Source organism: Chlorocebus sabaeus, chromosome 5, assembly GCF_047675955.1.
Source record: "Chlorocebus sabaeus isolate Y175 chromosome 5, mChlSab1.0.hap1, whole genome shotgun sequence".
Taxonomy (NCBI): Eukaryota; Metazoa; Chordata; class Mammalia; order Primates; family Cercopithecidae; genus Chlorocebus; species Chlorocebus sabaeus.
Window position 1 is genome coordinate 81,901,538 of NC_132908.1, and position 27,080 is coordinate 81,928,617.

A 27,080-nucleotide genomic window follows, 5' to 3' on the forward strand; every position below is an offset into this window, starting at 1 on the left:
ATGACCACAGGCTTGGCTCCCTTGCAGGGGCCTTGGTGGAGCTGACACTTGCCAACAGGGAGGTGGAAGGGAGGCGGAAGCTGGGTGGGCCCCCTGCCCTCGGCAGCCCCCAGCCGCTCCCCACAGCTTGCAAGGCTCAGCAGCCAGGCGGCTCCAGCTCATAGGCGCCCCCGCCCCCGCCCCCCACCAGCAGGCTGCTTGCAGGCCCGCTGAAGATGCTGTGACGGGAAGAGCATATGGCGGGCATATGCCACGCGGGAATGAGCTGCCCACGGGAGGAGGCAGGAGGAGCAGAGAAGGCGCCAAGGCCTGCCTCGCCGCCGGCAACGCGCCGCACCCACCTGGCTTGCCGGGTACCCCTCTGCCCCTGGTCCTGCCCTGGAATCTTCAACCCCGCTTGCTTGGGGCCTGGGATGTGTGCTGGGCCTCCTGGGTGGTGGGGCACTGTGCCCACTGCCCACTAGGTGTCGCTGTCCCCTGCCAGATCCTGGAGAGCTGCAGCCTGTGTGGTCCTGGAAATGGGGCAGGGTCTCCAGGGGGAACAGGGTTGCTGCTGCAGCCACCTCTGCTGTCTCCACCTGGGACCCCTTTGTGTCTCTGCCTCCTCTTTCTGGAGTCCCTTCTGTACGCTGGTTTCTGAGTGTTGCAGAGGGATGGGGTGGCCTTGTCCTCCCAGGGCTCACTGTGCCAGGGGAGTTAGCCAGGGGAGAAGGAGGGTGGCAAGAGTGCTCCCGGTGGAGGCAACTGTGCGTGCAAAGGCCAGGAGGTGGGACAGGCTGGGTGCTGTGGGCTCAGAGGCTGCTCCTGGCAGTGGGAACTATGTGTGCAAAAGGCCAGGAGGTGGCACAGGCTGGGTGCTGTGGGCTCAGAGGTGGCAAAGGCAGGTCTGGATGTCTGGTGCGTTGTGTCAGGAAGGTGTGGGATGGAGCTGGAGCAAAAATGGAGGCTGAATTCCCTTCTGGAAGGATGGGGACCCTGCCGTGTGGGGCGCAGCCTCAGCACCATCCCATTGCCAGCCCTTCTGGGGCACTTAGGTGTGCCAGGCAGCAGCTCATCTCACCTCTCGGGATTGCGCTGAAGGGGGCGTGGTTTCTACCCTGGTGTATTCTGGTGCACAGAGAGGTCAAGTGACTGGCCTGGGGTCACACAGCCAGATGGCAGAGCCGGCACTGGAGCCCACTCCTGGGAAGCAGGAGCAGGTGGTGGGACCCAGCTTTTCTCCCGCAGAGCCCTGCCCGCCCCTGCCCTCCGCCCAGGTGCCTGCAGACCTGGTTCTCTTGGCTGTCTGGATTGGGACATGTGTTGACCCTCACGAAGTTGTCCCCTAGCCTCTCCCACAATGCCTGGCACACAGCAGGTACTTAGCACATATTCTGCTATCTATTAGGTGACCCTTTAGCATGACCGCCCCACTCGGAGAGGTCTCCTGACCCCAGGAGGTCTGGCAATGAGCGTCATCAATTGGGACAGGTGGCTCTGGGCTCTTAGTTTCTGGGGGGCCCTTGCCGCCCACTGGGGAGGCCATTTGGAAATCTCACTTCCTGTCCACACGTGCTCCCAGCTTGCTCGCTCTGGTCCTCAGCCCGGCCACACGCCTGTGACAAGGATGACTGTGCTCCTGGGCGCCAGCACTGATTTGAAGTGGGAGGGTCTTGGAAACCCAGACGCTATGATCAGGAAACCTAAAGGGAAGGATGCAGGCAGAGGGGTCCCAGTCAGGGGCAGGAACTGGCCTAGAGCCCACTGTTAAACCAACACATGCTGTGCCCATTTTACACCTGCGGCAGCCGAGACTGGGGATGTGTGTCTCAGTGTTGGAGGTGGAGGGGCATCCGGCCTGCTCTGCCCACCACAGTGCACTCATGAACACTGTTCTGTGACCCCCAGTGATCCCCAGGCTGGGAAGAAGAGGAGGTTGGGGGCAGCACCCACCTCTGATGCGGGCGGTCTCTGCAGGGACCCGCCACCCACTGGATCCCAGTGCCGGAGCAGATGGGCCCAGAGAGGGGAGGCGGCGGCGGCGGTCGCTGTTGCCAGCTTCCGGCTCCCTGAGGGGCGGGCGTGAGAGGCAGGATGGAGCGAGTGGCAGAAGCCCAGCCTGCTGTCCACACCTCCCCACCCGCTCCCCAGCCCTTTCAGAGGCTTCTCCCGCGACTCCTGCTGCCTGGGAGACCCGGGAGCCCAGAGGCCAGAGCCTGGGCTTGAGAGGCCTGAAAGCCCAGCTGCCGGCCCAGCCTGGCCCAGCTGCCTTCTGGCTGTGTGGTCCAGGACCACTGATGATACCCCTCTCAGCCTCAGTTTCCCCATCTGTAAAGTGGGGGTGATGTCAGTGCCTACTTTTTTTTTTTTTTTGAAATGGAGTCTTGCTCCATTCTCTCTGTTTCCCAGACTGAAGCGCAGTGGCACGATCTTGGTTCACTGCCACCTTTTCCTCCTGGGTTCAAGCGATTCTCCTGCCTCAGCCTCCCAAGTAGCTGGGATTACAGGCGCCCACCACCACGTCCGGCTAATTTTTTGTATTTTTAGAGGGTTTCACCATGTTGACGAGGCTGGTGTTGAACTCCTGACCTCGTGATCTGCCTGCCTTGGCCTCCCAAAGTGCTGGGATTGCAGGTGTGAGCCACCATGCCCAGCCAGTCAGTGCCTACTCTTTCTTTCTTTTTTTTGGAGTGCAGTGGCGTGATCTCGGCTCACTGTAGCCTCAACCTCCTTCGCTCAAGTCATCCTCCCACTTTAGCCTCCTGAACAGCTGGGACTACAAGTGTGCACGACCACGCCTGGCTCAGTTTTACATTTTTGTAGAGATGGGGTCTCACCGTGTTGTCTAGGCTGGTCTCAAACTCCTGGGCTCAAGCGGTCCTCCTGCCGTGGCCTCCCAAAGTGCTGGGAATACAGGCGTGAGCCACCACTCCTGGCCAGTGCCTACTTCTCAATCCTGTGTGACCTTGGGCAAGTCCCTAACTTCCCTGTGCCTCAGCTTCCCCATATGTGAGATGGGAGAATAATACTAATTTCCTCATAGTGTCATGGGGCTGAAACAATGCTGGTTTTTCTGGTTAAACCACGCGGTGGGGAGGGGACGCCAACAGGGTGAGTTGGAAGCTCGTCCCTCCGCAGGGAGACTCAGACAGTACCAGGGGGGTGGAGGGCAGGAGCTTCAAGTGGGGCAAACAGCCCAAGAAACATGTAATGATAGTAATATAATAATAATAATAACAACAACAGCCAGCACCTGTGGAGTGCCCTCTCTGACGCAGACATGTCTAAGTGGTTTGCATTAATAATAATGACAACAGCCAGCACTTTGGCGCACCCTGTGTAAGGCAGACACTTTGCATGCACTGGTTCATTCAGCTTTAGAGTAGCCTTACGTTTGGGACTGTTCTCGTTGCCTTGGTGCAGATGGGGAAGCTGAGGGGTGATGCGGCTGAGGCGCTCACTCTCAGGGCCACCCGAGCACGTTCCTTGGCGAAGCTCTCACCGGGCCTGATCCAGCACCTGGCCCGGCCTCCCGGCCTTGGCTGAAGCCTTATTTCCATCGGGGACCCCAGATTCCACCAGCTCCTCCCCATCCTCGCCTGAACACACCCACCAGCTCAGACACCGTGTCCGTCCCTGTCACGGGGTGCTGGGCCACCCAGAGGTGTTGTCAGCTGTGGGGTCTCGTCTCTCACTCTCCTGCCCTCTGGCCTCAGGACACTCTTGTAGTAAATGGTAAAGGCTTCACTCTCCAGCTTCAGGGCCCAGAACCGTCGCCATGGGTAGCCACTTATATTTCAATGAAACGCAATGCAAAATTCAGTTCCTCAGCTGCACTTGCTGAGATTCAAGTGATCACTACGTGTGGCCGGTCGCCATTGTATTGAGCAACACAGATCTAGAAGGTTCTTTCTGTCACGATACTTTCTACTGGATGGTGCTGCTCTTACTGGACAAGGTGGGGGTCTGTGGGTGGGGGGACGTGGGATATAGGGAGGTTGAAGAGATGAAGGGTGGATTACACTTGTTGTATTCGTCAGAGAACAACTGGATCAACACTCTGCATTTTTTTTTTTTGAGACAGAGTCACCCCAGCTGGAGTGTAGTGGTGGGATCTCAGCCCGCTGCAACCTCCACCTCCTGAGTTCAAGCGATCCTCCTGCCTCAGCCTCCCGAGTAGCTGGGATTACAGAAGCCCGCCATCATGACTGGCTAATTTTTGTATTTTTAGTAGAGATGGGGTTTCAACCATGGCAGCCAGGCTGGTCTCGAACTCTTAACCTCAGGTGATCCTCCTGCCTCGGCCTCCTGAAGTGCTGGGATGACAGGCATGAGCCACCGTGCTCAGCCACATTCTACATTTTCACCATGTTTCCCCAGGAGCTCACTCCGTTGTATTTTGTCCAACTTCAAGCTGGAGCACCTAGTGTGAGGAAGGAGATTTCTTATATACTTGTAAATTGATTTACAGGATAAGTCTTAGAAGATATGAAAAATGAAGTAACATTTAGTTAAGCGTTTTATAAAGTGCCTTTATTGCAAAGGAAAAAAACTAACCTGGGCAACATAGTGAGACCCCCGTTTCTACCACAAACTTAAAAATTAGTGGGACGTGGTGCACACCTGTGGTCCCAGCTACTGGTGAGGCTGAGGCAGGAGAATCACTTGAGCCCAGTCGTTTGAGCGAGGCTGTAGTGAGCCGTGATGGCACCATTGCCTGCGCAATAGAGTGCGACCCCGTCTCAAAAACGAAAAAGAAGAGAAGAGAACAGATGAGCTAAGATTGTGTGTCCCCCGAGTATCTGAGATGCTTTCTCATCATTCCTCCATGTCTCAGTTTATAAATACACGTAAACTGAGGCCCCTCACCTGGAGATTCCAGGGGCATAGGAGGGGTGGTGTGGTGGGGAGCTCAGGACCTGGACTTAGTTCCTCACTTTGCAGAGTAACCTTGGGCTGCTTGACTCTCTTTGGGGACCCTCAGTTTCCCCATCTGTAGAATGGGCAAAACAGCCCTTGCTGGGTTGGGTGAGGATCTGAATTGAGGGGCAGGGTGGGGTGTGCACCTAGAAGACCAGCAGGCAGCAGGGGCCTCCTCACACATCTTCAGAAGGGACAGAGTTGGGCTGAGAGTCCCCTCCAGCTCCCCCAAAACCGTGAATATGGCCCACTGGCCCATCACACTGCTGGGAGCAGCCCAGTTCCCTTGAGGGGCTGACAGCAGGTTGGAGTCACACAGACTGTGTTTGATCTCAGCCGAGCCCCTGTCCTGGCCCTGCACCCTTGGGACTCCCTTCCTGAGCCACAGTGAAAGGATGTTGAGACGATGCCCCCTGTTTCCTTCATTCTTCCCCTGAACACTTTCTTACTGGGTCTCCACTACAAGCTGCAGAAACAGCAGCAGGCAAACCCAGCAAAGCTCAGCCCTCCCACATCCTGCAGCCCCATGGCCCCTGCTCCGCGCCAGCCCTTGCTGGCTGGCCTCCAGGCGGAGGGGGAGCTGGGGGCCGGGGCGCCTCTGCCTCCCAAGGCGTCAGGAATCCCAGCAAGAGCCCCTTCCCCACTTGTGGGAGGAGGAGGGAGAGGGTTGTCAAAGCGGTTGGGTCTGGAGGGGTTCTCAGATGTCCTACCCGCCTGGTCAGTGACCGCCTAGCGGGGTCACCATGCACTCCTCCAAGAGGGACAAGCTTGTCATGTCAGCGCTTGTCAGGCCTGCGAAGGGAGCTGTGGCGGTTTAGCCTCCGCCCCTTGTGGCCCCTGTGCCCCAGCCTGACCTCGCCCTCTCCCCGTCGGAGGCCAGCCCGTTGTTCTGCCAACCTCCCCCCTGCCAGCTGCCTTGCCGCGCGGTTGCCATGGCAATCACTCAGCTGTCAGGGGCCCACTGCTCCCCCTTCTTCTCTGGGGGCTGAGCTCTTCTGGGAGGCCCCCGGGGGCTGCCAGGCTGGGGACAAGTTCCCCAGAGGCCCCTCTTGGTCCTGGGGAGAGGAGGGGATCTCGACCTCTGCCCAGGGAGGATGCGGGCTCAGGGCAAGGGAGGAGGAGGGTTCGGCAGGGGCCGCCGCAACTGTGGAAGGGAGAAGTAACATCATGTCACCGGGGGTGGGTCTTGTGCCCCTGGTCTCCAAGGAACCCCGGTTGCCTCCCAGCTTCCCATCCACACAGCCCCACTGTGTGCAGCCCCCGTCCTGCCCTGTGCTCTACCCTGGCCCACCCTGTGCTCACCCCTTCCCTCCATGCTCCACCCCTCTTGCTGCGGGCTCCAGGCACCTGAAGACTCTTGTTTTTTTGTGTAAAGAGGTCAAGGATCTACCAACAGCCAGACAGGGATCTCAGAATAAAGACTGAAGTCACAGCTGTCCTGCGGGGTGTGGGCTGGAGGCCCTCACGGCCAGCTCGTTTTGCCCCAGGGCAGCCAGGGCACAGAGAAGGTGAGCAGCTGCACAGAACTGCACAGGGCTGGGGGAGGAGCTGCTTGTCCTGCTGCTGGAGTTTTGTCCCCTGTGGAAGCATCAGTGCCAGATGGTGGCCACACAGGTGGCAGAGGAGAGGGGAGATGAGAGCAGTGACTATCCCGAGGGCAGGGCTGTGCCTCTGTCCGTGTACCCACCATCTGCTCTCTGCGTCCCAGTTGCCCCTGCACTGTACTGGGAGCCGCCACCCCCGCACGACATCCTGCAGTGACGGGCACATGGGGCGTGGCACTGAGGGCTCAAGGAGTCCATGGCTGGCCTCCGTGCCAGCATCCAGATGGGGGCTGAGGACATCTGTTGACCTACCGCAGCCCAGCTGCAGGGAGAAAGCAAAGGTGTTTGGAAAGGCCCGGCCTGGCATCTTGGGAGGGGGCATTCAACCTGGGGGTGCTCTGTTCCCCCATGGCTTGGCCCTGACGGGTCCTGGCCTCTCCCGGGTGCTCTGGTCACTGGGCCTCACCCAGTGCTCTAAGTGATCAGCCCTTGCCTCCCCTGCCTGGAGGGCCACGGCTGCCCAGGGTCTCAGCCCTTCCTCTGCCCTGGGCTGCCCCATCCCCACTTGCGTTCTTGCCAGAGCTTTCCAGACACACGCTCAAGACTACACCTCTGCTTTGGCCCCAACCACACCCAGTGCCATGTGCTTGTCTGTCACACCTACCCTTGGGGGCAGGAGACCTGCTACCCCCTCTCACTCAGGGTGCGACTCTGCCTCACCTTCCCCTGGGGGCAGGAGGCCTGGTGCCCCCAGTCACTCAGGGTGTGCCTCTGCCTCGGTGCCTCAGTGTTCCATCTGTACAGTGAGCAGTTGCTGACTCAGCGGATTTCACGCAGTTTTGAGCTGTGCCTGACGTCTGGCAAGGGCTCAGCCAGGTAGGCACTTGGCGTGTTTCCCCTCATCCCACAGAGGAGGAGAGCGCAGAGTGGGAAGGCACATCTCCGAAGCAGCCCAGCTGGTTCTGACCGCCGGGTGGCACACCCGTGGGGGCCTCGTGGAAGAGGCCAGGCCAGGCTCAGAGTGAAGGGCTGCCCTGTGTGTTAGAGGGGACATGGCGGCCAGCAGGAGAGGGCTGGGCATTGATGGGTTCCCGGCCATCCTGAGGCCATCGACGTTCAGCAGATGCCCTGGGACAGATCATCCCACAGTGGATGGCTGTTCAGGTGCATGCTAAGAGCTTTATATGCCAGAGCCGTCATTGTCCCCATTCCACAGACAAGGAAGCTGAGGGGCTTGAGAATGTGCCTGTGTTTTTGCAGCTGGGCAGCGGCGGGCGCATCAGCACCTGTGATTTGGTGCCCGCTTCGGCTGTCCCCGGGGGGCTAAACCCTTGTGTATCCTGAGATACATGTATTTTCTCATAGCCTCTCCCCCATGCTTTATGTCGGGATGATTGTCTCCCCCACTTTACAGATGGGCAAACTGAGGTCTGGCAGGTAAGGTGACTTGCCCAAGGTCACCCAGGTCACAAGGGACAAATCCTGTTTTGAATCCAGAGCCCGGACTCTTACCCACTTCCCTGGCGTCTCCCCCGCGGGTGCTCGGAATGCCCCAAACAAGAAGCTTGCTCTTCAAGAATGACTTCTTTCTGAAAACTGACGATGACAAATTATTTTTTTAATGGTTTTAATTTATCCCCCTTTCCTCGGAGAGTGTCAGAGGCAATCTGCTTCCTTCTGCCTCTCAGAGCCTCCCTGTCTCTTGTTAGTGGTTCTGCTTTGAACATATTTCCTTTTATCATGTGGTGACACGCGGTGGCAGAGGGCGATTCCGGGAGAGATGTCAGGGAGGGGGCCAGCTAGAGTTTGCATCGCTTTTGACAGCTAATTAGCTGTGTGTCTTTGCACCGGGGGGCCTCTCAGATGGCAGGCATCATCGTCACGGCCCTGAAGCCGCATGCCGGGACTTCAGAGGAAGCACGCCGTGGCCGCCCTCCTCCAGCCCCACATCGGTGATTTCTAGGGTAACGGTTTCCATTTTGGCCACGCCATTAGACTGCAGGCTTGTCAGCAGGAGAAGGAGGCAAGGCCAGAACGCCTGATCCCAGGAGCCTGAATTTGCCAACAGATCACAGGGTTCTGGATTTAGCAATCAGACCAGAGCAGGAGTCCGAGGCTCCATGTGTGACCTTGCGCAAGTCTGATCCTCCCCACAGCCCAGTTTCCTCATCCGAAACTGGGTATAAGAGTGATGCTTACAAGCTTGCTGTGGGCACCAGTTGGAAAATGTGTTGCAAAGGGAGCTGAAAAGAACTAGGTGAGTGTCTGGGTTCCTCCATTCCACAATTCAGTGTTACTTGAGCACCTACTGTATGCCAGGCCCTGTTCTAGGCTCAGAGGATAGAGCAGTGGACAAAGTGGACAGAGATCCCTGCCCTTAGGGAGCTGAGCTTCTAGCAGGGAAGGAGACAGTACAGGAGTAGATGAATAACACCCGGATCCTGCCGATTGCGGGAGGGCGGGGGCCAGGCTCGCTTACAGCACTCCTGACAGCTAATTAGCAACACGCCGTGATTAGAGGCTTCCGGAAGGAAGCTCACGCTTGGAGGGTGCGGGAGGGAAGAGAGTTGTAGCTTCAAAGAGCGTGGTCAGAATAGGCCTCACTGAGACCATCATCATCATCATGTTAGCATCATGCTTGTTTAGCAAAGATCATCAAACCTTTTTTATTTTTTGGCTTGTTAGAAATACACAGCCTTTTACTCTACAATTTTCAGGGCAGGGACTGTGACGCTGCAGCGTGTATCAGAGGCCCCTGGAGCGCCGGAGAATCAGGTTGCTGGCGGTCCCGGGAGTTCCTCACTCAGAATCTGCTCCTTTAGCAAGTTTCCAGGTGGCACTCGCGCTGCTGGCCCGGTGGCTGCAGTTTGAGAATCCCTGGTCTAGGCCCAGATGGACTTGGCTCCTGCATTAAAGCTTGAATTTCTTCTACATCGGGGGCACGCACCTAGGGTCAGATCACACCAGATGAAATGGTCACTTTTTGTTTGTTTGTTTGTTTGTTTTTTTGAAATGGAGTCTCAGTTTGTCACCCAGGCTGGAGTGCAAAGGAGTGATCTTGGCTCACTGCAACCTCTGCCTCCAGGGTTCAAGTGATTCTCCCACCTCAGCCTCCTGAGTAGCTGGGATTACAGGCGTGGGATACCACGCCCAGCTAATTTTTGTATTTTTAGTAGAGACAGGGTTTCACCATGTTGGCCAGGCTGGTCTGGAACTCCTGCGCTCAGGTGATCTGCCTGCCTCGGCCTCCCAAAGTGCTGGGATTCCAGGCATGAGCTGCCCCGCCTGGCCACTTTTTCTATTTCGTATTCATCATTCCAGATCTCCTCTGCCGTCCTGGTCTCACAGAGCTGCTGGTCGGTAGGGAGGACAAACAGTGCTGGCGCAGAGCTTAGTCCAGGGCGGGCTCTCCAGCCTGGGGCCCGGGAGGGCTTCCAGGAGGTGGGGACCTCTCTGTTCCCCAGTAAGGGCTCCACAGACCCTTAGCACTACCAGGTAGAGAAAGCAGGGAAGGGTATTCCAAGTGGAGGGTGCCTTACAAGGTTAGCAGTTAGGGATCATGGTGCAGTCTGTTGTAGGAGGGTCGGGGGCAGCTGGAGCCGGGAGTGGGCCCCTCTCAGAGGGACTGAGGTTTCATGTTAGGGTAGAGGAGTCCTTGACCCGTGGGGTGGAATGTCATGTCCCTGGTGTGGAATGTGGTATCTGCCCCCCATCCCTAGCTTAAAAGCACAAGGAGACCTTGTGGAGGACCCCGTCTCAGATGGGCTTGGGGGACCGGGTGAGGTGGAGGGGAGCCCTGGCCTCACGCCGGGCAGGCTGTTGTGGGGGTTCCACGCCTCAACTCCGGGGAGCCCCTGAGGTTTCTGGGCCCAGTCTTGATTTCACATTGATTCCCCCAGCATCATCGCCTCCCTCCTCTGCAGACTCTCCTCTGCACCAGCCACTGTCTGAAGACCTGGAGCTGAGATCTAAGCATCAACAGCAGAGGAGCCTGGGGGTGAGAGGAAGGGGCCAGGGCCAGGGGTGGCTGCTCAGGCCCTGAACTCGCATGAAATCCCCCTATGGATGGCGTCGGGCAGGCAGTCCCTAGTGCTTGTCACAGCCCGAGCCCTCTCTCCCTGCTGGACTTCCCAGCTGCTGGTATCCCAATGTGTGTAGAGTCAGGAAAAGGATGTGAAATTGGCCTGTCCCCTGTGGAGACCCCTGGTGTCAGGTGTGTGTAGACTGTGGGTAACCAGGACCAGGAGGGGTGAGGGGTGGGGCCGAGTCCTTGCATTTCGAGATCAGGCGCCCTGGGTCCTTACACGGGTTCCCCTACTTCCGTGCTGTGTGAGGCCAGGCAGGTAACTTGGCCTCTCTGTGCCTCAGTTTTCCCCTCTGAGAAATGGGACAGTCATGTCATGACAGCCTGAGAGAGCTGTGGTGAAGAGTAAACGAGCAGGCACCACCGTGGCATCCGGAGCAGCGTCTGGCATGTTGTCAATACGCAGTAAACACGCACTGTTATCACTACAGTGGCGGAGGCTGCTTCCCCGGATTGGTGAGTTGGGAGAGTTGCGAGGGGGAATATAATTTTATTATTCTTAAGGGCAAACAAGTAGCAGAATTAGAATGAGGGCCTGCGGGTAAATGCACGGAGTGTGGACGGGACACTGAGACCAGCCTGTTTGCAATGGGAGAGACTGTCACCAATCCTGACTGCCTGCAAGCCAGTTTCATAAACGGAACAGAAAGGAGTTGGCGGCCACCTCCGCTGGGTGGAGGCAGGCGTGACTGCTGCTGAGGAGGGCTGACTGCTCAGACATGCTGTCCTCCCGCTGTTGAGTCTCGACCGCCACGGACCCACAATAATGCACCCTGCAGACCTCACCGCTGACATAATTGCCCCAGTTCAGGCCAATTCCTGGCCTTTTCCAGAATGTGCCCAGACTATATCTCATAACTGGACAGACCCCTCCTTTGTCCCCTGGTCAAACTCCTCATCTCGGGCCTCACCTCCTTCAGGAAGCCTTCCTTGATGGCCTCCCCTGATAGCTAACTCCAGAGGCTGATGCTCCCCCGGCTGTTGCTGGGAGCAGGCACTGAAAGACCACATGTTTGGGGCAGATTCTGATTTTCATCAGGGAGGAATGTTTTGATCAGGCCATGCGGGGCTCTCTGCTGTGCTCAGGAAATGGGGTACCCGAGCATCCCACACATCCCCGGCGTCCAGGCTTGTGTGACGTGGATGATTGCATTTTCCTGATGAGCAGCCCAGGGCCAGGGCAGGTGAGGTCCCAGGTCCACAGTCACATGACTGGGTGAGCCTGGGTCTCTGCAGTCTCTGGCCTTGACATTTTCTGGGTACGTTGTGCCTGGTTTTGCCCGAGAATGTTTGCTGTACTCCCTGTAAGAGTGGCTGGGTGGCCTGCGGGTCCTTGGACAGACAAAGTGGAATGATGGATTTCAGGCCACGGTGCTGGGCTCGGGAGGGAGGAAGGGAATTGCTCATGCCGTCACGGGAAGGCCGTTCCAAGGAGCCTGAGGCTCCCCAGGGAGGCGGGGGAGCGCCCCACCCCACCCATCCGAGAGGGGCCTCCCTCCCCAGGAAGGGCAAACTTGTCCTTTTTTCTGGGCACCTTGGGGGCCATGGTGCCCCCTTCCAGCTCCGGGCGAGGCTGCTGGCATGCTTCCTCTCTTTCTAGGAAAACTTTCTAGCCATGAGCGAGCTCAACGACCTTGCTCATTGCTCAGTTAGAGAAACTGAGGCCCGAGGAGTGAATTCGTGTTTGTGGGGGCCCAGCAGGGAGACCTGTATTCCTTCCCTCCCTGCTTCTGTGGAGCCAAATTGGAGATTGCCAATGGCAAGCATTCCAGAAGCATCCAGAGGCCTCCCTCTAACCGGACAGGGATGGCACCGTCCACCAGGCGGGGAGCAGGGCCGGCACTGAGGGTCTCCGGCACGAGGACCTGTTTCTTCTCAACTTTGAGGTAGCTTCTGTTGTGCCCACTTCACAGAGGGCGAGGCTGAGGCTGATGGGTCTCTAGCACCGCCTGTCACCCAGCAGACAAGGGATTGATCTGGTGCAGAGCTGAGCTGTGGGCCTCCTAGATGCCCCCTCCTAGTCCTTGCACCGCCTACCACTCCAGGAGGAAAGGGATGGTTTGGGGGCTGCCACAAAAGGTGAGGGCAGCGTGAAGGAGGGGTGGCTGTTTGCTGGGGGTATGCTGGGGCTGGGAGGGGTGGGCAGAGACAGGGCTCTAGTGGACTCTTGCGGGTACTGATCCTATGTGACCTGTGTGTTGAGGCCCGAGAGGCTGAGGACTGGAGCCACGCAGCCAGCTGGTAGGGAGTGGACACCAACCTCCGCGTCCTGTGCTGCTCTCCTCCCCCTTGACCCCCCATTTTTGGACATCTGGTGCCTGCTCAGCGAGGGGACAGGAGGGAGCCTACAAGGAGGTGGCTCTGCTCTCAGCCATGGACCCTTGGGTTCCGAGGCGGCTGGCTCCTTCCTGCCCAGGAGGCTGGGCCTCCAGAGCAGGGGATGCGTCTCCCGCTCAGCTAATTATGTGGAAAATTGGAAGAAATTGCACGAGCCTCGGTGGGAAATGAGGTCGGGGCTGAAGGTTATCAGAGCAGCGGCGGCGGCTGCCTGAGCTGGCCTCCCCTGAGACTCCCGCCCCTCGCCTGAGGCCGAGCCACATCCTTGCCCCCTCCCCACCAGGGTGCCCAGGAAGTGGGGGTGGTGGTGGGTAACTAACCTCCCCTGCCCCTGGCATGTTTTCCAGTGCCATAAACATCCAGAAGCAAAGTGAACCAGCTTTCCCACCCCTGCCTTGTCCCTGCCTGCCTGAGTCTCCTCTTTTCTCCATCACCCCCTCGGTGGCTTCCCAAGGATACTTGGCATGGAGGGGCTGGCACGAAGGAAAGGAGGGCAGTGACTGGGGGAGGGGGGATGGGGAGGTGCCTATGTGCGCATGCGTGTGTAGGTGGGTTAAAGGACAGTCACGCTCCTTAGCCACCTCCTGCTAGCTTGCATCTAGCTGCTCTCCTCCAGCACCTGCTTCAGCAAGTATTTATTGAGCATCTACTATGTGCCAGGGATTGCCCTGCCCTTACTCCCAGCTATACTCACTTTTCTTCATTCTCTTGAACACATCCAAGCTTTCCCTGGCCCCTGGGTTGTTTCCTTTGCTCAGACAACAACTATTCATCCTTCAAAACCCATTGCAGGCAACCCCTCCTCAAACAACCAGGGCACTGTATCGATATGCTCTTGCTGTACAAGAGACAGCATAGTATGGCGGTTAAACATGAGCCATGGAACCAGATGCCAGATTCAAACCCCAACTCTGCCACAGACTAACCATTGGCCCCAGCTAAGTGGCCTCTCTGAACCTCAGTTTCTTCATCTGGGAGATGGGGCTAATAGCAGTGCCCACTTCAGTGGGTTGTGGCCAGGATTAAATTAGTGATACTTGTCAAGAGCTCACGTCACCACCTGGCACTGCCCAGAGGCTGCCAGGCTTTGTCACGGTTGGTAAGGAGGTGGGGTTCACTGTGCCCGCCACTGAGCGGTCTGCCATGATGCCTCTATATTCGGTGACACAGTGCTGTCTATCCTGCTGCCTTGGGGGGATTGCTTGGGGCCCAGAGACGGGGCCACAGCTCATCTACTCTCTGAGGCCCTGGTACTGCTTGGCACAGGGTGTGGCCAGGTGGGGGTTCTACAGGACACTGGTGCAGAAGCATAATTTCACACACAGCATCGTTCAGCTGTGATGTGGCCACAGCTGCACTACCCCAGCAGTCCTCCTCCTGATAGTGATAATGGCCACAGTACAAACACCACCAGGCCCCCACTGAGTGACCGTGTCGAGCCCCACAGTGACCCCCTCTGTGTCGTGCACCCACGTCACTCCCCTTCCCCGTCTGGCCCCTGCCCCAGGTCTGGGTCCTAGTTTGCGATCACTCTTCTATGAGTGGGGAGGGAGTTGTCAGTCAGGGGTGCTGGCTTCGGGCTGCAAGCCATATAGGCCAAAGGGCACCTTCATCGTCGTCCAGGTGTCTGATTAAACCCTGTCCAGTCATAAGGGCAGGAGTGAGGCCTGTGAGGCTGGCCTGGGGCACTGCTGCTGCTATGATCCCGGCGTGCAGCTGCCCCTGGAGTCCCCCAAGGGGCCTGGACAATTCACCTACCACACAGCCTCAGCAGGAGGAGTCCAGCTGTCCAGACACCCTATGCCTTCCTCGGGGGGCGTTGGTTCCATCTGTGCCCAGCCTCCTGGGTAAGAACCCATGAGCCACTCCCCTTCCAGGTGGACTTTGGGACCCCGTGCTCTCTCCACACTCAAAGCTGCCCAGACACAGGTCCTGAAGGATGGGACCCATTGCTACTTGAGGGGGGACCAGGGGGCTAGGCTTGCCCCTGCCTTCCAGCACGTTCTGATTTTAATGAGGGGGGAGGGGGAGGCTGCAGAAAACGCCAGGAGGGAGGAAAGGATGGATCTGTGATGTCTTCTGAGTCAGGGGCTTCCTGGACAGTGACCCTGGGGTGGGCATGGCCTCCATTTTACAGATGGACAAACCGAGCGTCAAGGCCATTCAGAAACTTGCCCGAGGCCACTCAAAAACCGTACCATTTTTTTTCTTTTATTACCATGCCATCTAATATGGAGAGATGAAAGTAAATGAGCCGCCCCTACCTCCAATTTACTCCTTTGATTGACGGGAAGTGGCCTTCTGACGGCTGCCGGGCCTCTCCTGGGGGAGCATCCCACGTCCTTCCCCTGTGTCCCGAGATGGTAAGATGACCTCCCCAGCGGCATCAGAGGCAGGCTGGGAGGCGGGTGTAATTGACTTGTAACATACAGACCGTGGCAGGCTGTCATCTGCGTCAGCGCAGGGTGGGAATGTGCCTGTTAGCATGAGTGTGTGAGTGTGTGAGAGTGTGTGTGTGTGTGTGTGTGTGTGAGAGAGTGTTCTCACCCTTGTGTTCTACGGAGGTAACAAACACTCTTTCCTGTTAGGGAGATTCTTACAAACACAGTGCAAGTGGCCTATCGGACTGGGGACCCAGGACAGAACAGGAGACTCCTGACTCCCTGGCACTGCCTGCTGTGCTCTGCATGCCTGGCCCCCGAAGACCCTCTGTCCAGCCTTCAGTGCCCACCTTGAAGCCCAAGCCATGGGGAAAGGGCTCGCAGTGTCCCCAAAGAGGAGCTGCACCAGACGCCCTTGTGCCTGGCACTCTGCAGCAGGTCTGCCGGGGTCTCTGGGCTCCTCCCTGGGGCAGCACCAGACCCTGTCGGCACAGGTGGCACCGTAGGTGGGATGCCTGTGCCCTACACGCATGCCGTGTTAATGACCAAGCAGCACCTGAGGCAGCGCCGACATGTAGCTGCGTTTCTGTGGACACTTCGGAGGGCTTTTGTGGTTTGCATAGTGAGCCCATGTTGCAGGTATGAAGACTGAGGTTGAGAGAAGGTGAGTGATGTGCCTGAGGCCACACTGTTGGTGGAGCTAGGATTCAAATCCAAGTCTGCTGGACTCCACCCCATGCTCCTCCTTCCATGTGGCCATGTTACCTTCTGCTGTGGGGCGTAGCGTGGCTTCACTCCTCTGGGTCACACTGGCCAGAAGGGACTGGACAGACGCTCAGTGGCAACCTCCCCGGGCCACCGAATTCCTGGGCAGATCCTGGGTCTCCCACCTGCCACAACACAGCTCCATGGTCTCTGGAGACAAAACAGACCCAGCCAGGCTCCCGGCACATTCTTCTCTGTGGAGGCCCAGGTGAAGACCCCAGTGACCTGCCACTCTCCCTGTCTGGTGGATAGAGAGAGCCTTCCTCCTGGTGTCCTTCTTCTCCCGGACATTTGTCCCAGCAACATCCAAGGCTCCGCTCCATCTGCTTGGGTGACTCTCCGAGGACACAGCCCCTGTAGACATTCGGCACAGCGAGCCTGGGATGCTTTGGTAGCCAGAGGTAGATTTTTCCATTTGCATCCTCTTTTCAAATGTTTTCAGAATCTGGAAACAATTAAAGCGGCCCAGTGGGGGCCGATTTTATTAAATCAAAGCTCTCGGGCTGTTGTATTTGTTGGATTGATGTTGCCCTGGGCTGGCTGCTTTGTTAATGCTCTGTCCTGCGTGCGGCCTTGAAGGAAACACACACGAGAGGGAGGAAAAATCCATTTAATAATCCTCAGAAGCCCAGCTCCCGCCAGCTGGAGAGAATGTCGCCCTGGGTGTTTCCGGGGTGGGAGAGGTTCCTTATGAGCTCTTGCCATCCACTCAGGAAAGAGCAGTTTCTAAATGTGCCTGTCTGGCTCCTCCGGCAGCCCATCCATCCCAGGCTAGACAGAGGCAGGTGGACATGGAAAGAAGGCACCCGGTGCAGGCATAGACCTGGCTTCACATACCTGCCTCCTCTGTGCGAGCTCAACCAGCATTTCTTCATTTCTTTACTGGTGCTAATCCCCCTGTCTCACTGAGGCAGAGTGAATGCGGTCAGGCCCTGTCCCCAAAAGGATCTCTTCTCCTAGGTGCTTTCTGTGGCCCAGGAGCCCTCCTGGCCTGGAGGAGGCCAGAAGTACTGGGAGGTGAACGCCCTGAGGAGGAGCCCTTTACTAATGTCTGTGGGAGCTGGTGTATAAATACCCCAGATCCCTCCTGTGGGTGGACCACGGAAGCGTGTCTTTCACGATGGGTCCCAGAGCTCCTGAGCAGGATCAAGTTCCGGTTACCCACCAGGGTGACTGGCTGAAACCCACCCTCTCTCCCAGCCTCTTCCTCCCCTGCCCCTCTTTCCCACACTCCTGCCTGTTTGACATCTCTGCTCACATGAATGGCTCATCTTCCTCTCAGTCAGCTCCTTGGGGGTTCTGTGGGATGCAGATATATGTTCAGAATCTGGTACAGGCAGACCAGGGCTTGGGAACTGGTGGGGAAGAGTGACTGTGGTTATTGGAGTCAGCAGTAGGACTTTGGGGGGTGAAAGGAGAGGCATCCCCAAAGCCTGAAACATCTGCAGGGTGTGGGAGTGACAGCACTGATGAGGCCTTTGCAGCCCACACTGGCTTTCCTGCCGCTTTGCAGCATGTCCCAAGAGTCAGAGGCAGTCGGGGCCATATGTACAGGAGCTTAAAGCTGGAAATAGGCTCAGAGACACTAGGGGCCTGTGGGGTCACACAGCCAGCCAGGGCCTGTGACCAGGTGCCATGACCCCCCACCTCTGCCACTTTTCACCCTGTCTTGGGAGCCTGTGACAAAGGGGAAGTGGGGAGAGCAGTGCTGCCTGGAGGGAGAGAGGGGATGAGGGAGCTCGAGTCAGGCTGTGGCGGTTTCTTGGTCACCAGCAATGAGTCACATTCTGGTTAAGATGTACCTTATTCTAAGGATAGTAGCCGGAGGCCCCAGGGCTTGGGTCAGGGCACCTTCAGGAGCTCCTTTGGGGGCTACGTGACCAGGCCAGTGTCTGCAGGATGCCTTTCTGCAAGGATTCCCCTTCCAAACCCCTGTCTCACCCCTTCCCTCTGGTGGAGGCTACCTTCTGTGCACTACGGGGCATGGTGCCACCAGCCTGAGGACAGATGGTCCCAGATCCGAGTCCCGCGTTCCCATCATCGTCACTATGTGGCAGCCATTAGTTGGGGGCACAGGCAGGCCCAAGGAAGCCCAGGCTCCCTTTCCTAAGAAGCTCTGCTTTGGGTGTCTGGGTTTGGGCTGCACACTTCCTAGCGTGGAGTGGATAGGGACTCCTGCCTTTGACCGTGCTCTGGAAAGGCTTCACGCACGGGACGATCCATTTGTTCACGTCCGAAGGAGCTTCAGGCCCGCAGAGGTGTCTGGGCCTTTGCCGTTCCTGGATGATTCTTGGGACAACTCTCTTCTGTTTCTGCGCTGATCTGAGATCTGCTTTTGTTTCTACTTACTGACTGAACGCTGGCAGTTTCTGTTTTCCTGGAAAACGGTCTGGTTTTCATGAGATCTTTTTACGTGTTACCCTTCAGCCATAGGTGGCATTCTCCTAAACCTTCTGAATGTCTGTGGGATGGGGTCTGGGCTCCCTCAGGCCCGGGCAGCGAGAGGGGTGGAGACGTGCTCAGAGCCGGTCCTTTCTGGAGAAGCCATGGGTCTGTGTACGGGGAGGCTGGGCTGACTGTGGACAGCCCCTGGCAGTGCTGGGGGCTTGGTGAGGGGACCCACAGGAGAAAAGAGAACCTGAAGCTCTCCTTGCAAGGGGGTCCTACTTCTTTCTTGCTTTTTCTTTTTTCTTTTCTTTTCTTTTCAGGGAGTTTCACTATTGTTGCCGAGGCTGGAATGCAATGGCACGATCTCAGCTCACTGCAACCTCTGCCTCCTGGGTTCAAGTGATTCTCCTGCCTCAGCCTCCCGAGTAGCTGGGATTACAGGCATGTGCCACCACGCCCGGCTAATTTTGTATTTTTGTTAGAGACAGGGTTTCACCGTGTTTGTCAGGCTGGTCTCAAACTCCCAACCTCAGGTTTGGGAAGCCTCGGCCTCCCAAAGTGCCGGGATTACAGGCATGAGCCACTGCGCCCAGCCCATGGGGGCCCTACTTGTTCTCAGGGAAGAATTGAAGCCGTGACTGGCTGGGAGTTGACGGAATAGGAGCCTAGAGGTGAGGGACCCCAGGCCAACTGCGTGGCCTCTCCGGTCCCTGGTGTCCCCGTCGCTAGGGTTGGGGGTGGGTGAAGATTGAAAACAGTGATGCTGGGCCATTGAAAGTCAGCACAATGTCCATTTAGGAAGAATAGATTTTACTGTATGTAATTACGTGCCCCCAGTCAGTCTGACTTTAGGACAACTTAAAGGAACGTGTGCCCAGATGTTCATAACAGCGTTATGCATAGTAGCCAAAACGTGGAAACACCTCACGTGTCCATCAACTGATAATGGAGAAACAAAATGTGGAATATTACTCAGGCATAAAAAGGAGTGAAGTGCAGATCCATGGTGCAGTGTGGATGAACCTTGAAAATGTGATGCTGAGTGACAGAAGCCAGTCACCAGAGGCCGCATAGTGTATGAGTTCGTTCATGTGGGATGTCCAGAATAGGCCAGTCCATAGAGTCGGAAAGCAGACTGGTGCTGCCAGGGGCTGGGAGGAGGAGGAAGAGGAGTGACTGCTCATGGGCATGAGGTCTCCTTTTTATTTTTTATTTTATTTTATTATTATTATTATTATTATTTTTGAGATGGAGTTTAGCTCAGGCTGGAGTGCAGTGGCGCGATCTCAGCTCCCGCAACCTCTGCCTCCTGGGTTCAAGTGATTCTTCTGCCTCAGACTCCCAAGTAGCTGGGATTACAGGTACCTGCCACGACACTTGGCTAATTTTGTATTTTTTTTTTTTTTTTAGTAGAGACGGTGTTTCACCATGTTGGCCAGGCTGGTCTCGAACTCCTGACCTCAGGTAATCCACCCACCTCGGCCTCCCAAAGCGTTGGGTTTACAGGCGTGAGCCACCACGCCGGTCCGGAGTCTCCTTTTGGGGTGATGAAAAAGTTCTGGAACTAGATAGAGGTAGTGGCTGCACAACATTGTGAATGCCACTGAATTGTACACTTGAAAATGGGCAATTGTAGGCCAGGTGTGGTGGCTCACTCCTGTAATCCCAGCACTTTGGGAGGCTGAAGTGGGTGGATCACTTAAGGTCAGGAGTTCGAGACCAGCCTGACCAACATGATGAAACCCCATCTCTACTAAAAATACACAATCAGCCGGGCCTGGCAGCAGGTGCCTGTAATCCCAGCGACTGGGGAGGCTGAGGCAGGAGAATCGCTTGAACTCGGGAGGCGGAGGTTGCAGTGAGCCGAGATCACGCCACTGCACTCCAGCCTGGGTGACAAGAGTGAAACTCCATCTCAAAAATAAATACATAAATAAAGAAAATAAAATAAATAAAGTTAAAGGAGGGAAAGGGTGTATTGATGTGTTTATTGAGCACTTGGCCAGATGGCTTCAGTGGCTCTCTTAAAACCTGACTCAGAAGGTTTTGGGCCCAGGGATCCCAGTGACCGTGCACTTTGCTACCTGCCAGGTTTAGGAACGGCCTCAGGAGTGTGAAGAGGGCCATGAACGGGCAGCTGTCGAGGCCTCTGCGGGCAGGGGCCCTGGCGGTTGCAGGGATCCCCAGCCTCCCATGTGGGATAGGCAGCTTAGTGTCAGCAGTACTAACAGGGTGTAGGTACCTGTCTCCCTCTTGCCAGGGGGAGGAATAAACCCAGAGCGCTGGTCCAGGGCGACCCCTGAGGCTGTGTGTCCAGCCACTGGCACCTGCCCCCAGCAGCATGTCATCTGCAGAAAGCTCAGTCCTGGACCCTGCAGATGCACGTGGGGCCTGGCCCTCACTGCCCCTGTTCCAGTTCCAGCCCCTCCTGCTGTTCTTGGAATGAGACCAGGCATTTTCTGCAGTTTCTCCATCAGCAGCCTTGAAGCTCAAAGCATTCCTTATTATAGCTCCTTGGCGGCCGGTGCCCAGAGCAAGGAGTCTGTCAGGTGTGAGGGCCCACGTTCTGCAGTGACTGGCCAGGGAGCATGACATGGAATATCAGCCAATCCACAGACGCAGACCTGGGCCTGTGCGGGCCCCACCCCTAGACAGACGAAAACTCTCCGTGGACCATGCGGCCTAAAGTCTTACTCTCAGAACACACAGACCTCTGAACTGGAGGAGACTGAATAGCTCCCTGCTAGGACAGCCAGCCAGGGCTCCAATAGCCCCCGCTCCTCCACACCGAAGGAAGGACAGGACAGAAAAGCTGTGCAGAGGGCAGGCAGGGGGCAGAAGCCCAGGCAGAGGGCACTGAGGGGGTGAAGGCTCTGTCAGGAGAGTGTGAGCCAGGGGTGCTGAGGGTTTGCTCCCTTGGCACTGGCAAGGACCACCTTGGAGGAAGGGCCTGGACTTTGCATTCAGAAGTACCTTGGTGTGAGTCTCGGACCTGTCTCACTGGACAAGCCACTGAGTTCAAACGGCGCCAATGAAAAGAGAAAATTCCGGAGCTAGTGCCCAGCATTTCACACTTCTCCCTGTGGCGTCCTCTCTGGGCTACCCCTAGTGCCCTTGGGGTCAAAGTTGATTTCCAGAGATCGGTCCTGGAGGTGGGGAGGCAGTCAGGGTGAGGGGCCCCAGGAACTGAATAGGGGCACGTAAAGGTGCAGCCCCCAACATGGGACCCCTGACCCAGGTGGAAACCAAGCAAAGGGATGAACCAGGGTGCTGAGCCCCATGCCCCCAGCAGATGGCACCCTCGGCCTGGGAAGGGAAGGGCTTAGCTAGGAGGAGGGCTGGTGGCGGGGCAAGCCCTGCCTGCTGGCGGCTCTCTGCTCTCTGGCCCGGTTCACTTCTGCATGGGTGGGTGCAATGCCTCATGCTACAGAGCTATAGGCAAAGTCAGAGGGGGTGCTGTCTATGTCCTTGGGCCTCAGGGTCTCCCTCCCAGCGACGAGCAAACAGGGACTGATAGGCAGCTGAGTCCCATGCTAGCCCAGTGCCTGGGATGTAGTCAGAGCCACAGAGAAGATGGTCCTCTTCGATTTCCTTGGGTCCTATTAGATTTCCTTGGGGTTTGCATCCCCACTTTGCAGATGGGGAAACTGAAGCCCAGAGAAGTTGAGTGACTTTCCCAAGGTCACACAGCTGGGAGCAGCAGGCCGGGCCTGTTGTTTCCACCTTGTGGGGCAGCTAGAAGGCCCTCCTGCTGGCTACCAGCCCATGCTGAGCATTACTGTCTGCCCCGTTTGGGCACCTGACATGAATCTCCTCACTTGCTACAACGGATGCTGCTGCAGAGGGGGAAGCTGAGGTAGGAGGACCTCAGGAAGGTGCCCCAGGAGCCTCAGAGCTGGTATGCAGTGGACCAGGAAGTCTGGCTTACAGCTCGTCCAGGCCAGCAGTTTGTTCACCTGGCGTTTTTCTGAGCACCGCCTGTGTACTGCCTGCTGCCCCAAAGCCTGCTGGTGGCAAATGAAATGAATGGAATCAACTCCTAAGTCACTGGGCAGGTTCAGCCAAGGCAGGGTCTCAGGGAGCAACCTTAAGGATATTTAATCCAGAAAGGGCCCGGGTTCGGGGTGACCTGCCTGTGATGACCATGAGGGGCCAGTAGAGGCAAGTGGCCGGGAGGGGCGTGGAGGATGCTGCAGTGGCAGGAGGCAGGATGGACCCACCGCACTGCTCTCAGCGTGGGCCAGGGCAGGGGCTGGGGAGGTGTGTGGGGTGGGACCTGGCCCAGAAGCAGGATGTCACCCAGAGCTCCTTAGAGATGCGCTCTTGGCCCCACCCAGGCCCTCTGATTCAGGAGCGTTGCACTGCGGCTCTAAAAGGCAGGTGTCCTCAGTCTCCTGTGCATGCTCAAGTTGGAGAGCCCCCAAGGCCGAGCTCAGGAGAATGTGCCAGGCAGGGTGGGTGGGCAGGAGGGGACCATGTAGCCGAGCCAGGCTGGGGGCTTTGTTCTGAGAGTGGGGGGATCCTGAGGGTTTCAGGTTGCAGGGTGAGAGGATCGGATGGCATCTTCAGAGTCCCTAACAGCTGCTTCAGAATGGACTGGATCTGGGGAAAGAGCTGGGGGAGATGTATAGGGGACACCCAGCTCATCAGAGGCCCCTGAGACCCCACAACTGGCCTGTGGAGGGGGGAGAAGCAGGGAAGAGACTGGGCAGGTGACGCAGGGGTGGGTGGGGCACTGTGAGGGCTGTCCAGGGAGACTGACTCCTGGGTTTCTGGCCAGTGCCTCCAGATGGGCCCAGGCTGGGTCAGTTTTTGCATGTGAGAGTTGGGATGCCTTAGAGCCCTCCACAGGAGCCCTGAAGGAGAGAAGGGGGTTCCAGGGTCTGTCAGTGCCAGAACACAGCCCTGAAAGGTGGAAGAGGCTGAGCTGCTGGTCTGGTGGGGCCTGTCCCTTGGGCGGCTGGCTGGGCACAGGGCAAGCCTGTGCTTCTCGGATGTGTATGCGAGTCACCTGGCACTAGGCCTGGGACTCTGAATTTCTAAAAAAACTCCGGTGTTGCCTGTGATGCTGGGCCAGGGCCTCACTGAAGCGCGCCCGCCTGCCACGGGTGCCTCATCCAGCCCGACTTCCATCCCACCTGGAAGAGACCTTGGGCTGCAGCCAGGCAGCCTGGACGCGGGTGGGTGAGTGGTGATCTGCTGGGGACCCCCCAGCCCCACGAAGCATCTCCTGTTTGCTTTATGTCCATTTCCAACAGCTCAGGCCTGTTTCTCTGCTGCCCCTGCCTTCGAGCTGTGTCTGGGCCAGCCCCCAGCCTCCGTACCATCCACATCTGTGGCAGACCCCAGGCTGGACCCGGGATACCAGCTGCTGCTGGGCCTCTGCCTGGGACTGGCCTGTGGATTCCTCCCGGTCTCCACCTTGGGGTTCCTTCCTGCTGGGGGCAGCGGGTCCCTAGGTCCCATGAGTGCACACAGAGGGGAATGGGTGGGAAAGCAGGCGGCCACGCGGGCTTCCTGACTCCAATGAGAGCAGTCACAATATTGGTGGCCTGTGTCCCAACCATATCGTCCATTTCAACCTCACAGCTGTTGTGCGAGGAAGGTCATGGACTTGGCCCCATTTTACAGATGAGAAGACGGAGGAGAGGGGTTCATGTCCCTGGCTGAAGTCCGGGATCTGAATCCAAGCTGGTGAGGCCCCCTGGACTCACCCTCCTGCAGCGTCAGGGGGCGGGGATGCTGTCCTCTGACCCAGGCCCTTTGCAGGGTGTGGCCTGAGACGCTCTCTTCTTGTTCCTGAGCAGTGAGGCCGCACTGGCGGGAGCCCTGGCGGTCCCTCTCTATGCACGCCTGAAGCAGGGTGCTCTGAGCCCCCTTATTGAGCAGTGCTTTGCTTCTCTGTTTTTGTGTGTATTTGCCTGTTTTTCACGAGGTTTTTGAGAAAGAAGACACTGTATTTAATAATACAGGTTTTAAAAAAATCATTTGAGCCTGAATTCACAAGGTTTGTTTTTGGTTTTGTTTGTTTGCCCCAAATATATTTTTACCCCAGATGTTTTTTTTTTTTTTTGTTAGTCTCATAGGCTTCATACACACAGTTAAAAATCTCAAACCAATTCCGATACAAGTAAGTGTCTTGAATTATCAGTAAGAATAATTTAGCAAAGACTCTTCCTGTCCAAACTATTTGCCAGTTGTTTATTTCTCAAGAGAAACTATTTCTTAACTCACATATTCATGTTTCATAGTTCAGGAACATAGGTTAGTGACAAACTTCTAGGTAATTCAACCCAAAGAAATTATCTATATTCCAAAATCACCTTGCACTCTGAAAGATGCCAGCCTTCCTCATCTCCTCAAAATCCTTCACAGAATCCTAATTGCTGTAGAAATCTGCGAATGACTTCTTTCTTGGTTCAGCCACAGCAGACATATAGAGAGCTGCAGCCCCCAGACAGACAGCGAATGCTCAGTGCAGGAAATTGCAGACGTTGGCCAGAAGGCCACACATCTGAGGTTTTGTCAAAGCACTGGAAGCTTTGGCGGTTATTGTCCTTGATAGGGACATCAACCTCAACACCAGTGTCCTTCCCAGCTGATGGAGAAATGCCCAGATTTAAAAAAAAATGCAAACGACATAAAATATGATGTGGTAGCTTTCAGGGCTGGAGGGCAATAAAATAGTGGGGAAGGAGGAAGATGCTTCAGGCCAAGGCCCCAGGGAAAAGGTGTATTTTCCTATGTACTCTACGGGTTCTATTCTCAGTCCTGAAATACCTTCTGCCATGCAAGCACGCTACAAGCTCATTTAAAGTAGTGCCATGGGGCTGTGTGTGGTGGCTCATGCCTGTAATCCCAGCATTCCGGGAGCCCAAGGCAGCAGATCACTTGAGCCCAGGAGTTTGAGACCAGTCTGGGCAATAGAGCAAGACCCTATCGCTACAAAAAGTACAAAAATTAGCCGGGCATGGTGATGCGTGCCTGTGTTCCCAGCCACTCAAGGGAGGATCACTTGAGCCCAGGAGGTGGAGGTTGCAGCGAGTCAGGATTGCACCACTGCACTCCAGCCTGGGTGGCAGGGCAAGATCCTGTTTCAATCAATCAGTAACGTAGCTCTGTGGGTCAGAGCTCAGTTTCCTCCCTGTGAAGTGGTGCTGCCTCGCCTGCCCGGGCCTCCTGAGCACCCGAACCCATAAGCCCTGTGTCATTATGGGAGGCGGTGTTTTCTCAACTCCAGCTTCTCTGTCTTCACTTGAATTCTCGGGACTCTCTGTTCCTCCCCTGCCCGAGTGAGGATCTATGTTTCAAGAAAAGCCCATTTCCCCGTGGAAGGAACGCCATCTCAGAGCAAACTCTGGCAGCGTCATTAGCCGGGGAGACAGCAGCTCATTAAGTGTGAGCGGTGACTCCAGGGTTTATCAGTGAAATTACTCAATTCTCCTCATATACAGAGCTGAGGGGGAAATTGAGCCTTGCTGAGGCTCCAGAAAGTTCTCCTTTCACCCAAGGGTTGCTGAGGGCAGCAGTTCTGTTGGCAACACGCCCAGCGCTCGGAAGGTCTGCAGCACTCTCTCCAGAGCGCGTGCTGTTTCAGAGCAGATGGAACTGGCCCTTGGAGACCCAGCTTCCCCGCGGGCAGTGCTTAAGATGGTAGGAAGGCCCTGGGCCAGGAGTCGGAGGTTTTGGGAAAAGTGCACCCAGCCCCTGCTTTCCACTAGCCAGGTGACCTTGGGTAAGGCCTCTATCAGTCCAGGGTGAGGCTTCTCTGGCCAAGGCCCCAACCAGCACCCAAGCTCTCAGATTCCGCCCATGGAATGCACCACTCCTGGTCTGTCCCACTGGGTCACATGGTCTCTTTATTTATTTATTTACTTACTGAGACTCTCTCTCCGTCGCCCAGGCTGGAGTGTAGTGGTGCAGTCTCGGCTCAGTGCAACCTCTACCTCCTGGGTTCAAGCGATTCTCTTGCCTCAGCCTCTCAGGTAGCTGGGACTAGAGGCGCCCGCCACCATACCTGACCAGTTTTTGTATCTTTAGTAGAGATGGGATTTTGCCATGTTGGCCAGGCCGGTCTCAAACTCCTGACCTTAGGTGATCCGCCCACCTCGGCCTCCCAAAGTGTTGGGATTACAGGCGTGAGCCACAGCACCTGGCCACATGGTCTCTTTAATTTGGGGACTGCCCCCACACCGTCCCTGCCATCACTCTTTACAAAATGTCACCTTTGCTTCCTTGCATCTGTGTCAGTGTCTCTCCATTTTTCAAGCCCCCTGAGGACTCTCTCTTGTGTTACTGTGTCTGATTTCTTAGAAAGCCAGTGCAGGGAGAAGCAGAGAGCACTGGCGGTGGCAAGGAGAGGGTCCCGTGGGTCCTTGGGCTGAATTGGAACCAGATTCTGGAGTCGCCTGCCCAGGTCATCCCATCTGGGTTTACTCCAGTGCCTGGGCCAGGTCAGAGCGGCCCCTGCTGCCCCGTGTCTCTGATGCATTGTGGGGAAGTTGGAGATGAACAGCCCTCCCTGTTCTAAAGTCACTTCAGCAGGGACCTAGAATTGTCAAGAAGCAAATGAACCCACAATGCAAACGGCCTCTCTCAGCATCACCTCCACAAAGCCTTAGAGGTGGACATGATCTTCCAGGCTGTCAGTTCTGAACCTTTGCTGGGGAGGACATCCGAGGC

The 27,080-nt window shown here is 56.7% G+C and overlaps 1 protein-coding gene and 1 long non-coding RNA gene across 4 annotated transcripts in view; both read left to right on the top strand.

Annotated features, from left to right (window-relative positions):
- The window catches only part of GSE1 (Gse1 coiled-coil protein), a 504,329-nt gene that overhangs the window by 83,569 nt on the left and 393,680 nt on the right, over positions 1-27,080 (top strand). The gene's annotated exons all lie outside the window — the stretch shown is intronic.
- On the top strand, positions 7,608-16,536 carry LOC140711710 (uncharacterized). Its single transcript, XR_012092998.1, has 5 exons — positions 7,608-8,700; positions 10,367-10,440; positions 10,812-10,983; positions 15,102-15,227; positions 15,453-16,536. It is a non-coding gene; the product is annotated as an uncharacterized lncRNA (long non-coding RNA).